Source organism: Mesoplodon mirus (genome assembly GCF_964341445.2).
Source record: "Mesoplodon mirus genome assembly, chromosome: 15".
NCBI classification, from domain to species: Eukaryota; Metazoa; Chordata; class Mammalia; order Artiodactyla; family Ziphiidae; genus Mesoplodon; species Mesoplodon mirus.
In genome coordinates this window covers 24,901,282-24,920,548 of record NC_138991.1, presented here as the reverse complement: position 1 = coordinate 24,920,548, position 19,267 = coordinate 24,901,282, and positions in this window count along the sequence as shown.

The following is a 19,267-nucleotide window of genomic DNA, read 5'->3' as shown; positions in this document are numbered from 1 at the left end:
ATGCCTCAAAAGTATCAAGATGATCCTAAGTAAATTAACACTGCTTGAAAAAGAAGAGAAAAAGAAAAAAGAAAGAAAATACTTGCTTGAACAAAACTCAACACTATTAAAGAAGACAACAAAATCCACTCAACAACATAGCCTCATAGTCTTCATAATATCCAATGTACAATAAAAAATTACTAGATAGGCAAAGAAGCAGGAAAATGTAACCCATAACTAGGAGAAAACAAATCAATAGAAACAGACCCAAAAATGACAAGTTGATGAAAACAGTAGACAAGGATTTTAAACAAGCTTTTATAAATATGTCCAAGGACATAAAGGAAGATGTGAATATAATAAAGGAGACAGAAATTCAAGAACTGAAAAATAAAGTATCTGAGGATTTCAACTTTCTGGAAGATGGAATAGATGTACTTTTTCCTATTCCTCTCACTAAGTACAACTAAAAACACTGGGTGTTATATATAAAACAAACATAAGAAGACTCTGAAAGATGGAGAGAAAAAAGCAAACTGACTGGGGACGTTGGGACCTGGGGACCTGAGGAAAGACACAATGATGAATTCCCTTGGTTTTATTTTTACCTCACATATCCCAAACAATGCCTATGAATTGGGGGGGTGATGGGGGAATGGATGTAAAGGGAGGTAAAGTTATTATAGTTCACCAAAACTGATAAAATGAAGACACGATAGATTGTGATGTTATGTATACATAATAAAATACCTAGAGTGACCACTAAAAGCTTACCCTCCAAGATAAGGAACAAGGCAAGGATGTTCTCTCTCACCGCTCCTATTCAACATAGTGCTAGAAGTTCTAGTCAGTGCAGTAAGGCAAGAAAAGGAAATAAAAGGCATACAGATCAGAAAGGAAGAAATAAAACTGTCCTTATTTGCATATGATGTAATTGTCTATGTATAAAATCCCAAGGAAGCTACAAAAGATCTCATAAAACTATTAAATGAATTCAGCAACATTACAAGATACAAGACATAAATCAATTGTATTTCCATATACTGACTTTAGACATATGGACACCAAAATCAAAACTACAGTACCATTTATAAATTCTCAAACAACAACAACAAAAAGGAACTAGTTAGATGTAAATTTCTAACAAACCATGTGCAGGACTTGTATGCTGAAAACTACAAAACTGTTAAAAGAAATCAAAGATCTAAAAAAAAAAAAAGAATGTATGGGTAGAGAGAGGATCATAATATCTGGAAGGTACTTTCAAATGGTTAAAAAAAGAAAGAGAGTGAGAGCAAATAATAAAGCAAATGGAGCAAAATATTAACAATTGGTGAATCTGGATAAAGGGAATACAGATGTTTCTTAGACTATTCTTTTGACTTTTGTGAAAGTTTGAAATTGTATTAAATAAGATCATTTAAATATCATATTAAAAATAAATGTATGGAGAGACATACTACATTCAAGGATTAGAAAACAGCCTAGTAAAGAGGTCAATTCTCCTCAAATTAATATACAGTATAATTCAATTCCTATCAAAATATCAAAGGTTTTGATATTGACAGACAAGATTATTCTAAAATTTATATAGCAAGGCAAAGGAACTAGAATAGCTAAAACAATTTTGAAAAAAGAATAAAGTAGGAGAATCAGTCTACCTAATTTCTACACTTACTATATAGCTAAAGTAGTCAAGACTGTGATAATCAAATTTCTGAAAACTAAAAATAACAAGAAAATCTGAGGATACATTACATACAGGGAAATAATAAGAATTACTGACTTTTCATCACAAACAATACAAGCCATAAAACAATGGAATGACATTTTTAAAGTGCAGAAAGAAAAAAATGTTAACTCAGAATTCTATATCCAATAAAAACATTCTTCAAAATTAAGGTGAAATAAAGACATTTAAAGACAAAAGCTGAGAGAACTTGTTGCCAATAGACCCATACTATAAAAAAATTTTAAAGGAACTTCTTTGGGCAGAGGAACTTTGTTTTATAATATGAATGAAGAGCATCAAAAATGATAACCATGTGGGTAATGGTTTTACTTAAGGTTCTTAAGTTATACATAAAGTGGTAAAAAAGAAAAAAAAATTGAAACTCTAGAAATAAACCCATACCTCTATGGTCAAAATCAGTTGATTTTTGGTGAGAATGCCAAAACCATTCAACAAATGGTACTGGGACAACTGGATATCCACATGTAAAAGAAAGAAATTGGGCCCATAATTCATGCCATATATAAAAATTAACTCAAAGGCCCAAAGGTAAGAGCTAAAACTATAAAACTCTTGGAATGATACAGGTGAAAATCTGTATGACCTTGCATTAGATAATAGTTTCTTAGATATGACACCCAAAGCACAAGCAATCAAAGAAAAAATAAGTAAATTAGACTTCATCAAAAATAAAAATTTTTTATGCTTCAAGGGACACATAAAGTAAAATGACAACAGAATGGGAGAAGAATTTTCCAAATTATATATCTGGTAAGGATCTAGTATCCAGAATATACAAAGAACAATTCAACAGTAAAAAGGAAAATATCTCAATTTTAAAATGGGTGAAGGATTTGAATATACATTCCGCCAAAGAAGATATATAAATGGGCAATAAGCACATGAAAATATGCTCAACATCATTCATCATTAGGGAAATACAAATCAAAATTACAACGAAATACAACTTCACACCCACAAAAATAGTTACAATTTTTTAAAAGGACAGCTGTTGGCAAGGATGTGAAGAAATTGGAACCCTCATACATTGCTGGTGGGAATGTAAAATTATGCAGCTACTGTACAAAATAGTTTGGCAGTTCCTCAAAAAGTTAAGCATAGAATTACCATATGACTCAGCAATTCCACTCATAGGTATACACGCAAGAAAACTGAAAACATGTCTACACGAAAACATGTACATGAATGTTCATAGCAGTATTATTCATAATAGCTTAAAAATGGAGACAACTATCCATCAACTGATGAACTGATAAACAAAATGTGGTATATTTCATACTATTTAGCCATGAAAAAGAATGTGAAGTGCTGATACATGCTACAACATGGATGAACCTTGAAAGCATTATGTTAGGTGGAAGAATCCAGACACAAGAGATCACAGGTTTTAAGATTCCATTTATATGAAATGTCCAGAATTGTTCAACCTATAGAGACAGAAAGTAAATTAGTGGTTGCCACTGATGGAATGAGGAGGAAATTGGGGCTAACTGCTAATAGGTAGTGTACTTCTTTTGGGGTGATGGAAATGTTCTGGAATTAGATAGTGGTGATAGTTGTACAACATAGTGGATATACTAAAAACTACTAAAGTGTACACTTAAAAACAGTGAAATTTATGTTATATGAATTGTATGTCAATCAAAAATGAAAAACAAATCACAAGTGTTATACTTTAATCATATCAATAATTACATAAAATATAAATGGTCTGAGATAGCTGAAGATAGTGATGGCCACTTGGCTACCTGTCTCACACTATTTCTTCCAAAAACAATACAAAAACAAAAAATAAATAAATCTATGCCTTCAGGATAAATTAAAGACAGAGAATTCTGAAATTTCAAAATAACTGTAAGAGGAGAAAAATCTCCAAATTCCAGCATGTAATTTCTCTTTCTCCTGCCACACTCCTGCCCTACTGTCAGGCTTCATGGTGAGCAGACACATGGAGAAAAACTCCCAGAACTTATGCTGCCAGTGTCCTTGTCCCCACAGTGGACCACAGCCACCCCCTGCCTCTACAGGAGACCCTGCAACACTAGCAGGTAGGTCTGGTTCAGTCTCCTGTGGGGTCACTGCTCCTTCCCCTGGGTCCTGATGCACATGCTACTTTGTGTGTTCCCTCCAAGAGTGGAGTCCATGTTTCCCCAAGTCCTGTTGAAGTCCTGCAATCAAATCCCGCTAGCCTTCAAAGTCTGATTCTCTGGGAATTCCTCCTCCCGTTGCTGGACCTCCAGGTTGGGAAGCCTGACATGGGGCTCAGAACCTTCACTCCAGTGGGTGGACTTCTGTGGTATAATTGTTCTCCAGTTTGTGAGTCACCCACCCAGTGGTTATGGGATTTGATTTTATTGTGATTGGGCCCCTCCTACCATCTCATTGCAGCTTCTCCTTTGTCTTTGGATGTGGGATATCTTTTTTGGTGAGTTCCAGTGCCTTCCTGTCAATGATTGTTCAGCAGTTAGTTGTGATTCAGTGCTCTCGCAAGAGGGAGTGAGACAAATTATTATTTGAAGAAATAATAACTAAGAACTACAAAGTCTCAGAACAAAGAAAATTACCAGGGATTAAGAGGGTCATTACATAATAATAAAGGGTAAATTCACCAAGAATATATAATAATCCTAAATGTGTATATATCTAACAAAAAGTTTCAAAATACATGAAGCAAAACTGATAGAATTGAAAGGAAAAATGGGGGACTCCATAATTATAGTTGGAGTATCAACACTCCTTTCTCAGTAATTGATAGAACTACTAGACAAAAATTAGTAAGCATATAGAAGAACTCAACCAAATTGATCTAACTGACATTTATAGACTACTCCATCTAACAACAGCAAAATAAATATTTTTTTCAAGTGTACCTGGAAAAACTAATCAGGTGTACATGGAAAGTATAATCAAGATATGCCATATGGTGGGCTATAAAATTAACCTTAACAAATTTAAAAGAGTTTAAATCATGCAAAGTATGTTTTCGGACCATAATGGAATTAGACTAGAAATCAAAACCAGAAAGATAACAGGAAAATCTCCGAATATTTGGATAGTAAACAACATGTTTCTAAATAATCAAAAAGTCAAAGTATAAAAATTAATAAAAACAAACAAACAACAACAGCAAAAAAATCAAAGAGTCTCAGGTGAAATTATAAAAAATTTTTACTGAACAAAAATAATACAACAATCAAAAATTTTAGAATGCAATGCTTAGAGGGAAATTTGTAGCATCAAATGCTTATATTAGAAAAGGAGAAAAGTCTCAAATGAATAAACTAAGCTTTCACTTTAAGAAATCAGAGATGAACAAACTAAATCCAAGGCAAGTAGAAGGAAGGAAATAATAAAGATAAGAGCAGGAATCAATAAAACTGAAAACAGAAAAAACAACAACAAAAAAAAAGGAAAAGAAAGCAGTTCTTTGAAAAGATGAGTAAAATTGATATACTTCTAGCAAGACCAACAAAGAAAAAAGATACAAATTACCATTAGCAGTAATGAAAGTGATTATACACTCTTAAAAGATAATAACAGGGACTTCCCTGGTGGCACAGTGGTTAAGAATCTGCCTGCCAATGCAGGGGACACAGGTTCGTTCCCTGGTCCAGGGAGATCCCACATGCTGTGGAGCAACTAAGCCTGTGCACCACAACCACTGAGCCTGTGCTCTAGAGCCCGTGAGCCACAACTAGTGAAGCCCATGCATCTAGAGCCCATGCTCCACAACAAGAGAAACCACCACAATGAGAAGCCCGCACACCGCAATGAAGAGTAGCCCCCACTTGCCACAACTAAAGAAAGCCTGTGCGTAACAATGAAGACCCAACACAGCCAAAAAAAAAAAAAAAAGATAATAAGGGAAGACTGTGAACAACTATGCACATACATTCAACAACTTAGATGAAATGGACTAATTCCTTGAAAGTCACTCAAGATGAAATAGATAACCTCAATATTTCTATAACTATTAAAGACATTGTATTCATAGTCAAAAACCAGAAAGGAATCTCCTGTCCCAGATGTTTCAGCTTACATACTGTACTATTCCATTTTTATCACATTTTCAAAAAGACAAAAAACTAAAGTGATAGAGAAAAAAAGAGTGGTTGCCAGGGGTTAGTTAGTGATGAGGGCAGGGTGGGGAGTAGGACTACAAAGGAACAGCATGAGGGAACTTTCTGGGGTTATGGAACTGTTCTGTATTCTGTTTGTGAATCTATACATGTGTTAAAATGAACTGTACACACAAAAATGTCAATTTTACTGTATGTTCACTTAAAAAAATTCTTTTGTATAACCAGGACTCCTTGGGCAAATGGTTGATTCCAGACCTGGGGCACAGGAGGTACAAGACGAGCCTGGAGCATCTTGTTATGCTCTAAAGTAAGGAATTACTCAAAATAAGAATGGGCACATGTCTTGAGGGCAAAAGAGCCAGCTTGAAGGAGTTCATAATGACAATACCTTGACATTTTAGCATCAAAATAATTAAGGACAGTAATAAATTATACACAATTAAAAATAGAAATCTATGAATCCCAACTTATAGCAAATAGATACATACATACATTTATACATACATACATACTGTTGCTTACAATAGAATGTCTAGTGCTTACTGTTAAATACAGAGGCAATACTGAGGTTGTGAAATCATATTTTGCAACCATCATAACAAAGATCAGCTCAGGCAAGAATATCAATGAATATTAAATCTAGGAGCAAATTTTTATGAGGTGCAGGATATTTGCATGATCTTAAAGTGCGTCCCCATAGATGGTTTATTGGTTATCAGGGAAAAATTAGTAACTGTACAGTAGAGAAATCAAACAACTTGACCAGGTGATCACAACATCACAAATAAGGGGTAGATGGATATTGTATGCCTTAATGGATATTAAACCCTGAGGAGAACAGAGCTTTTATGTAGTATTCTGATAAGAAATGCATAACCTGAATCTAATTATAAGGAAACATCAGACAAACCAAAACTGTTTCTGTTTTTTGGAATGTTCTATTTTTTTAAATGTGAGTGTTATAAAAGACAAAGAAAGGCTGTGAAAATGTTCAAGATTAAAGGAGACTAAAGAGACTTGACAACAAAATGCAGTGCCTGACTTTAGACTGGATCTTGTGTGAGAGGTGGGGGAAATTCCGTAATTGACATTACTGGGTCAATTAACAAAATTAAGAGTATGGGGACTTCCCTGGTGGCACAGTGGTTAAGAATCCCCCTGCCAATGCAGGGGACATGGGTTCGATCCCTGGTCCTGGAAGATCCCACATGCTGCAGAGCAACTAAGCCCACGTGCCACAACTACTGAGCCTGCGCTCTAGAGCCCACAAGCCAGAACTACTGAGCCTGCATGCCGCAACTACTGAAGTCTGCGTGCCTAGAGCCCCTGCTCCGCCACAAGAGACGCCCCTGCAACGAGAAGCCTGCGCACTGCAGCGAAGAGTAGCCCCCACTCACTGCAACTAGAGAAAGCCCATGCACAGCAACAAAGACCCAACACAGCCAAAAATAAATCAAAAAAAAATTGGAGTATGGACAATTGACTAAAGTTTCATATCAATGCTAAATTTGCTGAAGTTGATCAACATCGGGTGGTTAAGTCATAAGATATCCTTATTCTTAGGAAATATACTCTGAAGTATTTGGAGATAAAGGGCCATGATGCTTCCAACTTATTCTCAGACTGTTCAGAAAAAAACTGTTTATGTGTGCATGTGTGGCAAGATGTGTGTGTGAGTGTGTAGAGAGACACAGACAGTGAAAATGATAAAGCAAATGGATAAAAATGTTAACAGGTAAACATAGGTAAAGGAAATATAGGCAATTTCTGTTTTTATTTTTCCCAATTTTTTCATAAATTTAAAATTATTCCTCCCTCAAATTTTAAAAATTTTGTTCTTCAAAAGACACTGATAAGAAAATGAATAGGCAAACCTTAGCCTAGGAAATATTCACAATACACATACAGGACAAAGGATTTGTATATAAATAACTCCGACTCAATAATAAAAAGACAAACAAGCCCAACTGAAAAAGGGGTAAAGGGCTTCCCTGGTGGCGCAGTGGTTGAGAGTCCGCCTGCCAATGCAGAGGACACGGGTTCGTGCCCCGGTCCAGGAAGATCCCACATGCCGCGGAGTGGCTGGGCCCGTGGGCCATGGCCGCTGAGCCTGTGCGTCCGGAGCCTGTGCTCCGCAACAGGAGAGGCCACAACAGTGAGAGGCCCGCGTACCGCAAAAAAAAAAAAAAAGAAAAAAAGAAAAAGGGGTAAAAACTGAGACAGGCACTTCATAAAGGAAAATGTACAGGTGGACAGTTAACATATGAAAAAATCCTTAACAGAATTATGCATCAAGAAAACACAAATTAGGGACTTCCCTGGTGTCACAGTGGTTAAGACTCCACGCTCCCAATGCAGGGGGCCCGGGTTCAATCCCTGGTCAGGGAACTAGATCCCACATTCACACCACAACAAAAGAGCTCTCGAGCACAACTAAGGAGCCCACCTTCCGCAACCAAGACTGAGTGCAAGCAAAATAAATAAACTGAAAAAAAAAAAAGAATCCACTATGATGGGAAACATTTCATTAAAACACACACACACAAATTAAACCACAATGAGATACTATTTTACACCCACTAGAATAACAACAACAAAAAAAGAAAAACTGTCACTGCCAAATGTTGGTGAGGACTGATGTACAGCAAACAGAACTCTCAAACATTGCTGATGGGAGTGTAAAAATGATTTAACCACTTTGGTAACGTCTGTCAGTTTCTCATTAAATTAAACACACACCTAACCTTACATACCTACAATTCTACTTCTAGTTATTTACCCAAGAGAAATGAAGCCATATGTATACAAAAAGACTTGTACAAGGATATTCGTAGCAGCTTTATTTATAGTGGACAACTCAAATGTTCATCAACAGGTGAATGGAGAAACAAACTGTGGTATATCCATTAAATGGAATTCTACTCAGAATTAAAAAGGAAGAAGTTTCTGATACAAACTGTGGATGAACCTCAAAAACATTATGCTAAATGACAGAAGCCAGACACAGAAGAGTACATATTGTATGATTCCAATTATATAAAGTTCTAGAATAGGTGAAGCTAATCTGTGTGAAAGAAAACTAACAATTATTATGAAGGAGGGTGGGAATGATTGGGGAGGGGCTTAAGGAGTCATTCTAGGCTGATAGAAATGTTCTGTGTCTGATAAGGTGTGAGTTATACTGGCAGATGCAGTTTTCAAAACCACACATGCAGATTGCATGTGTATATTGTGTATTGTATGATTATTGTATATTTCAGTGTATGTTAATCATATCTCTACTTTTTTTAAAAGGAAAAAAATAGATTATGTCGCTACCCTGTTTAAAACTTTTTGCTTCCTGTTGCTAAGATCCAAACTCTTTACTGTGGCTGACAAGGCCCTGCATGATCTGGTCTCTACCTGTCTTTGCAGCCTCATCTCCCATTCCCTCCTGCTTGTTCACTATGCTCTAGCCAGGTTGGTCTCCCTCCTGCTCTTCAAACATGTCAAGCCCTTTCCTGCCTCAAGATCTTAGTACTTGCAGTTTCCTCTGTTTAGAACACTCTTTTCCCAGCTCTTTGCATAACTGATTCATTCTCATTCTTCAAGTCTTATCTCAACATCACCTCCTTAGGGAACCCTTTCCTGACCACCCTGTCTAATGTAAGCCCCTTCCAGTTACTCTTTGGTATTATCCTAATCATTTTCTTTTTAGCACTCTTGTTTTTTGCTATGATTTTGTTTCTCATTTTTCAGTTGTTCATTCTTTGTTCTTCATCTCCCTCCACTTCCATTGTTTTCATTGTTCAATACTGTATTCCCATTGCCTAGCAAGGAGTCTGGCACACAGCAGGTACTTAATAAATATTTGTTGAATGAATGAGTAAATTGTCCTCTAAGGATAGAAAAAATGAGAAGATAATTCTTCAGTAAATACAGAAAACAAAATTGAGGAACATGTGTTTCCATCCAATTTGCCTAAAGAAGTATTCAAGAATTTCTTGGAATAATCTGGTACATCCACTGGGAAAAATTATTAAGGGAAAAAAACATTGTTTTAAACTGTTAAAGTTTTGTGTGTGTGTGTGGGGGGGGTGGTTCGCGGGCCTCTCACTGTTGTGGCCTCTCCCGTTGCGGAGCACAGGCTCCGGACGCGCAGGCTCAGCAGCCATGGCTCACGGGCCCAGCCACTCCGCGGCATGTGGGATCCTCCCAGACCAGGGCACGAACCCGTGTCCCCTAAATCGGCAGGTGGACTCTCAACCACTGCGCCACCAGGGACGCCCTAAACAGTTAAAGTATAATTAATTTTATAATACACTGATAAATTAAATTCAGATAAAATTTAATTGAAATTTGGAATATAAAATTAGAAGATGTTAACAATGTGTTCAAACTTGAAAAAAGTGAATATCTTGGGAAATAACAAAATGTCATCTTGCAGGACCAAGAAGTCATCTAGAATAACCAATATTGCAAAAGTCAGGGATCATGAATTTATCAGGAATATCTTATATTTGTATTAATCACTTGATCCTCCTAGTCATTTGATAGACAAGCCAGAGCTCACATATAGGATGTCTCTGAAACCCCTCGCCCCAAAAAAACCGAGTTGCCAGCATTGATGAAAATGTGAAATAGCCTGATATGTTGTAAAGAGCACTGGGTAAGAAATCAAAAGCCCCCAAGTATAGTTCACAATTCTTCCACTAACTAGCTGAGTAAATCACTTAATTGCTCTGGGCTGAGGGGTTTTTAATATGTAAAATAAAAGAGATGTAGTAAGTTATCTCCAAGAGCTCTTCCCATAATAAAGTTCTTCAAGGTGCAAATGGAAATAAAATTGGAGATGCATTGCCTAGTAAAGGTGTCCCATGTCCAACATGGTCATATGTGCTCAAGGTTTGAAAATAGAAAGTATTTAGCATGCTTATTTATCTCATTTTTTCTTAGAGAAGGAACAAAGCCTCTCTGAAGTATCTTCCACCAGGGGAGTATCTCCACTGATGTCTAGAAAGCTCTTTGGTTGGTGAAGGAAATGACACCATGGACTCCAGAATACTGTCAGGACAGCTTTCAAATCCAATGGGATGACTATACAGGCTAGTAAAAGAAAGGTAACTTACAAAGGGAAGAAAATTCTTTTGTGTGCATCACACTCTGTACTAATTACTTTATATAGCTATCTCATTTACTCTTTACTTATGTTTACTATTCCCATTTTTTAAATATAAATGTTTAGATAGAGGAGAAATTGAGGTTCACAGAGTATAAGTGATTTGGAAGCCCATATCCTTTCCACATTCTATCCCATCTCTGTCCAGAGAGTTAAATTCTTCCGTGGAACTTTCTTATTCCTTCTGCAAAAGTTTCCTTGACCATCCTGGCCCAAGGTGATTTCTTCTTCTTCAGAGATTCTCTGGTGCATATTACCTATACTACCAATTTTACACCTATAACTTTATGCAATGTTGGTTATATTTGACTCATTTATTAATCAGTAAGTATTTATTAAACAGCCACCATGGAACTCCACTAGGCAGGGGGATACACAAACGAATAAGACACAGTCTCTGCCCTCAGGAGTTAAAATTTAGTGGCGGAGACAGCCTCATCAGCAGTCTATTAACACCCCGATCCATTCTAAGATTAAATCACTTTCTCTACTCCTCTCTCCTCCAGTTCAGAACACTTCCATTTCAGCTCTCAGTCAAAAACAAAACAAAACAAACAAACATACCAATGATGAGCTGGAAAGTAGCAAAACTATGCCTTAAGGGAAAGGGGAATTTTAATTAATGAATTAACAGTAGCAAATACTCTATAAACATCTAGGACAAAACAAAGAGGAGGTAATAATTGACTGAGAAAGTTAAATTCTAAGCAATAGCACTCTTCCCAGGCAGCACAGAATGACTGGTAACACACTGCTGTCTTCCTAACACATCCCGGGGGTGGGGGTGTGGGGTTGTTGTTGGTGGTGGGGTGGTTATCTCTTGCTGGTAATTAGGCATGGCTTCAGGAACAAGACTATCTATTCCAGCCACTGTTCTATCCAGTTACACTACTAACAACATATTTCTAAGATAGTCTTCTTGAGTGCAATGACTGTTTTCTAACAGATGGCAAAAGTCCACAGATAAAAGTCATGTGGTACATAGAGCAAAGTCTGGTACAAAGAAAAGATTCTGCTCAGCTTTGGTTTCTTCCTGGTTCTTTTAGTCAGTCTAGATCTTGTGCTCTAACAGTGTTAAGTTACTTTTTTTTTTCTTCCGTGTCATACTCCAGGATACTGAGTTAATTTAATCCAATTTAATGAGCACTTTCAATATGCAATATGGTTGGTACTTAAGGGAAATAAACATGAATAAGAGGATTCCTGCTGCAAAGAGTCGGGAGTTGTACAAATAATTATCTAGACTCTGGACCTGGTAATGTCATGTTCTGTGACAAGTACTTCTGCTCTTGAGAGCCATATACAAAATCCAGATATATGGCCTAGCACATTCTACCCCATAGTGTAAGATTAAATTACTGTCATCTCCAAGGTTCTGGGCTGTGGTATGTTAATGAGGAGTCCTGGTCTTGCTTACTAATAGGCTTTTCCCAGAAATGAACTTGCAAGCATTCTCTGAAGTGGAGCTGAATTCAGACAGAGGATCTATTGGTCTTACCAGTGTAACCTAGGATCTGAGAAAGAGAGACCAATCCCTGTGACTTCCTATTACCCAACATCTTTCCTAGAGGTACCAACCCAAGCCTCACCCGGCCTACTAAGCAAGAGGTGAGGCAGGTGAATAGATTCCCTTTAAAATGTAAAGGATAGGGTTAAGGGACTGAAATTCATTGAGCATCTACCATGTGTTACACAAAAATCTCATTTAAAGTTTATATTAACACTCTGGAGTATAATTGCTCCCATTTTACATCTGAGGAAACTGAGGCCCAAAGAGGTTAAATAACTTGCCCAAGGTCACATAGCTTGTAAGTGGTGTTGATTCAACTTCAAGAATGGCACTGGATGGAGACCTAGTTCAGAAATCTGCCGGATCCTGGCTCTACCAGGGACCTATCATGGCTAAGTGATATTTCAAATTATCGAACTGCTCCAAAGCCATGGACAGGAGGCCCCCACACAGCACGATCAACTCCAAAAAGACCTAGACAATACCTGAAATTCAATTTCACTAAATCCCTTTGGTCTCCAAAATTCAGTTTTTTGCACCTTAATTTCAGGGTGCTTCCAGATTAGAAACGTGAGAGCTCAGTTGCCATAAAGCAAACGAACTCACACCAGGGAAACTCCTGCTGAGTTGGCAACACTCTGGGAGGTGGAGATCCTTGAGGCAGAGGAAGCCAGGGAGCAGGAGAATATAGAAGCCCAGTAGCCCTGAAAGAACTGAAGATCTGGGAGGCCAGGCAAAGCGATCAGAGGGGTGGCCTCACAGCTGGTGGTCATTAACAGCTCAGGGCTGCATAAAAAAGCAGTGGGAAGGCAGGGGATGGTTTCGGTCAGGCTGCCAAAGTCACTGAACCAAATCCTGGAGTCCCAGTTCACTGACCTTTCCCACTCAGCAATTTCCACAGATAAGTCCAAAGGCGAAGGGCTTCAGGAATCTGACAGTTTAATTCTGCTTTGCTGATATAAGGATATCATCACCAAAACTAGAAAGAAAATGGGCCAGTGATTATGACATGATTTTTTAATGAGGTCAACTCTCATTTTTCTGTAGGGAGCTTGCCAGGAATTCTCTAAAACAATAGACAACCCCCAAATCATTTATATTTAACTTTGGGATTTGGGGTGGCACTTGGCAGCAGGTTCCTGAGTATGTTTAACCTGGGTTGAAAATAAAAATTAGTAGTCTTTGGGAATGCACAGATTGATGAATGAGGCACAAAGGGGAACCAACTGTTCATTTAGACGTTGTCATTGATTATCCACAAATGGGGAGGGGAGTTATAAATGAATAATTCTAGCCACCATCAGAAGCTGGTTCTTTGTTAGAATTTGGGCACAGAGCCTCAGCATGAAACTAGGCTGGGGAGAAAGATTCATTAGCCGGAAGACTTCTGAAATACTTTCCACAGCAAGTTTATACACTTTCAGAGAGGAATTTATTTTCAATCTTTGTTTTCCTTTGGCCTCTGAAGTTCCTTCTCAGAGAAAAAGTCAATTCCCTGCTCTGGACTAGGGCAAAGTACTTGAGGTTTGTCCGTTTCATCCCTGTCCACAGGCCTAGTAACTTTAAGATGGACTTCCTCAGGGTTGCAGGTCTATTGATAGTGTTTTCATTTATCTCTTAGGAGGGCCCTGAATTTTCCAAACTGCCTTTGAGAGACTCAGATATTTTAGTTTATAAATAATAGTTAGTACAGACTTTATGTATCCATCACTCATATCATCTGTGCAAAATCAAGAAAATATACTCTAGTGGATACAAACTTAGAGTACCAGGCTCTTAGATGAGAGGTAACGGAAGTCCCTTGATGGTTTGTTTTCAGTGCAAGACGTACCTGGAGCACATCACTTACTGTAAATGACCTTTACAAGGGGAAGTTACTTTGGAGTGGTTTCACCACATGAAAATGAGACAGGACCATCACAAGAATAAATAAAATCGCTTATCAAAAGCCAGATCCTCAAGTCTAAAAGAGGAGAAAGAACTATTCTTTGCAAGGTTCAAACCTCAGAACAGATTCTACTCTGCTGGTGTGTGGCATTTCCACATCCTGCTTAGACTATCCATCTGCCTCTGCTATACAGACCTCCTTACAGGCCCAGCCCAGCCTTAATGCCTCCTGCTGACGACAGGCATTCAGGGAGAATATTCTGTTGCTGCCTTATTTCTGTCTCTGGAAAGGATGCCTCTCCTCCTAGCCTGCGGCCCTTGGTCAGGCGGGACTAATGGACTGCTGCCTTCAGGACCCACAGAGGCAGGCAGGCAGGCTCCTGTCAGCTCTGCCACTGCTCCTCCACAGCCCTTCCTACGCAGGCCACAGGCCGGCCATGCTCTTAACCAGAAGTCTAGGCAAGGATTTCAAGTCCTTTTAAGAATTCACACTGGGTCACGCTAACCTAGGGCTCTGAGTCAACAGCTGGGAATATCCTCTGTGAAGGATATAAGGGGGGGACTGCTGGCTCCCACCTCCTGCTCATCCAGTGGATTGGATCTATTGCAGTCTTGGCGTCAGCACAATCACACCTGCCTTTACCAGTTAGTTTACAGAACACCTCAGATGAGAATTGAGTAAGACAAGAGATATAAAAGCAATTGGTAAACTCCAAAGTCCTAGAAAAATGTACAAGACAATATGACCAAAGCTTTCCTAACCCATTCCAGAGTTTAGTCCTTGGATTTCTGTCCTCTTCTCTATTCCCATTCTCCCTGGGTGATCTCATCTGTTCCCCTGGTTTTAATTATAACCTATATGCCAGTAACACCCAAGTCTGCATGTCTAGCTTAAATCTCTCCCCAGAACCTTAGTTTTTATTTCTAATAGATTGCTAGATAACTCTATTTCAGTGTATCCCACAGATATGGTAGAGTAAACGGAACTCACCCACTTCTTCACTCAGCCCTTCTCTTCCTTCGGAATTTAGCATTTAATTGGTGATACCATCAGCCACACAGTCACCTGAGCTAGACGCTAGAGAGCCTTCCTTGATTTTTGCTTTGCCCTCATCCCCTTGCATCCAAGGCCCTTAGGTCTGTTGCTTCTATCCCAAACTTACTAATTCAGGTGCTCATTTTTCTTTCCCCTGTATTATTCTGCTTTAACCTTGATTATTTTCTCTGGTCTTCTTGTCTCCAGATACGTCACATCAATCTACCCTCCACACCTCTGCTAGCACAATATTTGTAAATTAAGTTTGACCATATGTCTCTCCTGCTTAATAAAATGTTTCAGCAGCATCACAGGATATGGTCCAGGCTCCTTAATCTGATATATATAAGGCTCTCCCTGTCTGTTTCTCCTGACCTTTGGGCCCTTCCTGCCCCCATCCTTATTTCCCTCCACGTATTTGCTATCACTGACTGGCCTTTCTGTCTGAAATGTGGTCTCCTTCTGTTGTCAACTCCCCAACCCCACATAGCTAAATCCTATTCATCATTTAAGGTTCAGCTCAGATATCACTTCTTCTGAGAAGCCTTCCCTGACTAGCCCCATCCCCTGGTCCATAAGGTGATGGCATATCTTATATATACCTCTATCAATGCACAAGGCTCATTTATTATTTATTTTTATAATTATATTATACTTATCTCTTCTTCTGGACCGTAAGCTCTTTGTAGGCAGAGACAATGTCTTTATATCCACCATTTCTAGTAGAGTGCATGGCATAAACTAAGCCCCCAATAGTTGTTTGAATGACTGAATGTCAGAAAATTAATCTTAGCTTTTTAAAAAAGTCTTCAATGGTAAAAACTGAAAAATTATTTTAGCTAACCTCAGTTACCTAGCATCCTCTTGCCCTAAGTCCCTGAACATTTTAGGCAGTGAACTGAATTGATTTCTCTGAATATATTTTAAGTTTATGCCCAAAATTACATAGTGATGTTGAAGAAAGGCATTCCTTAAACGTTCCAGTACCCAATTTGATGATCAAATGTCTTGGCTTCTCCCCTTGTCTCCCCACTACTGGGTCTCCAAAGAGTTCCACTGAGACACACACAGCTCAGATATTCTTCTCCCCAAACCAGAGCTCTGATGTGGCCACCTGGGGGCAGTGCAGACTTGTGGATGGACTTCACAGTAAGGCTTAGGGAGTCCCAGCGCTGAGCAGTCCCAGTCTGTGTGCCACTCCGCCCAGTTCCCTTTCCTCCCACTTTGACTCAGGCTCCTACTGACTTGACATGAGGCTGACTGGAATAGGTGCTCAGGTGTGAGGCACACTCACAGAGCAGCATGCATACCCATACCCATATCCTGGAACACTTCTAGCCTCCAACTCCTGAGAGGCAGGGTTAAACAAATCAAGCTGGGGGTTTCTTTGAGCCAGGAAACCTAAATACTTTAAAGGAAAATGTGAAGGCTGGCATTAAACACTGTTTAACCGGTATAACTTTGTTCCATGACACACAGGTTGTGAATATGTCATATTTCTGTAGTTCTCTAAATTAAATATCCTTGGCTCCCATCCATCAGTGGGTGGAAAATCCAATCTTGGTTCTCTTTTCAGGAGCTCACAGGTATTTCAGAAATGTCTCTCAGTGCCTGCCGCCTTTGGAGCTCTTTGCCCGTGACAACTGTCTGGCCTAACTGGGGCATAGAGACCTCTGCTGAGGCTCCAAAATAGCAGTGCCTTTGGTCACCTCTTTGAGCACAAAGTCATCCCCATTCAAGGTCCTACTGTGCCAGGGGTCTGTAGGAGAGCGGGAGCAGGACCTGGCTGCTCAAGGAGACTGCAGTGCCCCTTAGCACCATCCCTTTCAGAGCCAGGCTCAGGAAATTCTCTCTCCTCTGCCCTCCTCTAATCCTAAGAGCCCTTCTTTGTCGCATACAAAACAACTGTATCCCCTCTGAGACCTGGGCTGATTTCAAAAACAAAAGCCTGTTGATTTCTTTTATTTTTCTTTTCTGAGGCGAATGAAGCCCTGATCTCCAGAACAAAAGGCCCTCAGTTACTCTTTTGGGATGTCCAGTGTAGAAGATAGGAATAGTTCATTCTTTCACAAAGAACAGAAATGGCTGACACCACAGAAAATAAGACAGTTAATTCCTCAAGCAGGTTAGCCTGTCAAACACTAAAGCACTGCTTATCTCACACTTTGTTCCCAGAGTATGGAGCCTCTCCAGGAAGAGGCGGTAGGCCATACTGCAGGTAGAGATCCACACTGACAGTGTTCCAGCCTCAGACTGGGGCGTGAAAGTAAGCAGCAAGCTTAGGCTCCCCCATCTTCTGTGTAGGTCCCAGATTGACTAGGGAGGATGGAGCTGGTGCTCCCACGTTCCAATTCACTGGGGCTGACCTCATTTAGGCCTGATCTCTGGAAGGAGTTTGAAGAACCTATGAGAGAATTACCCCAAGACCACATCTAACCCTTGAATAATGAACTGGATAATGGAATAACAGAAGAGAGCAATCTTGATTACTGATTTATTTTTGTATAAATTTTTATTTTTTAATATTTAATTAAAATATCCTTATTTTGATTACTGACATTTTTGTCACCCCGTTAAATTTTGCACCTTAGACGCATACCTTGCTTGTCTCACCCTAGCTTGTCCATTGGCATCTGCCCCTTGCAGAGCTACCTAGAGCCCTTGTAGTTCATTCACAGGATGTAGCCTGAGCCCAGCTATATGAGACCCTTGGTGGGACACCAGCATCTCAGCCTGACCTTGGGTGAGAGTGGGGGAGCCCAGCATCCTGGGCTAGCACTTCTCCCAGACCCTCAGCTGGACTGTATTGAGGTCACACCTGTAAGGTATTGTACAATGAGACATCTGGGCATCAAGCCAAGAGTCCTTTGATTGATTTTTTTTTTATAGTTGGAGAGAATTTGCTAATATACCACTATTAATCAAGGGTCATATGAGGATCCAAGAATTTCACAAAATCTAGGTTTTTCTGATTTGATTAAGAACACATTCTTTAGTGTGGCCCATAATAAGGCCAGCCCTTCGCCACTTCATTTCATCTGTTTCTAGCCTCATGTCTAGCCATTCCCCCATGTACACTATACTCTTGTCACAGGAACAATTTGGTCTGCTTGTTGTTTTCGAAGCATAAGAAGTACTTTCATGCCTCCGTGCCTTTGCTCATGTTGTTTCCTTGCCTGGAATACCTTTTTTCTTCCTCTCTGCCTGATGAACTCTTTACTTATCTTCAGGCCCAAATAAAATATCATCTGCTCTGTAGTTTCCACTAATATGTTCCCCTTACTGAAGTTCACTGACACTCCTGATACTCTCTGTCCCATTTTCATGTAGCTGTTTTTTATGTGTCTCTTTATCGGTGAACTCAGTGAATGGCTTGAAAGAACAACTACTGAGGTTACTTCCTCTCCCCCTCCTCTTCATTCATTCTCCCCATCCTATGACTTCATTCATCTTTGTATCCACAGCTCTTAGCTTAATGCTTGCCACCTAGGAGTAGGAGTACTTAACAAACATTTGTTGCATTTGATGAAAGCTGCAACGCATCAGGCAAAATGTAGTTCTTTTATTTTCACTTTCTATTTCCACTTCTCAGGAAATTTTGATTACTGGTCTCAATTTCCTCTCCTGATCATTTCTGTTCTTTCTGACCATATGCATCTCGTCCCAGTTTTACCTAGATTTTCTTGGCTAGCTCTCCCAACCCACTCCACTCATTCAGCACATATTTATTGAATACCTGCTGTTCTGCATGCACTATTCTAGGCATTGAGGATACAGCAGTGAACAAGGTAGATGGGATACTTTCATGGAGCTTACATTATGGTTGAATAACTGGACCAAAACAAGTAAACGAACAAGA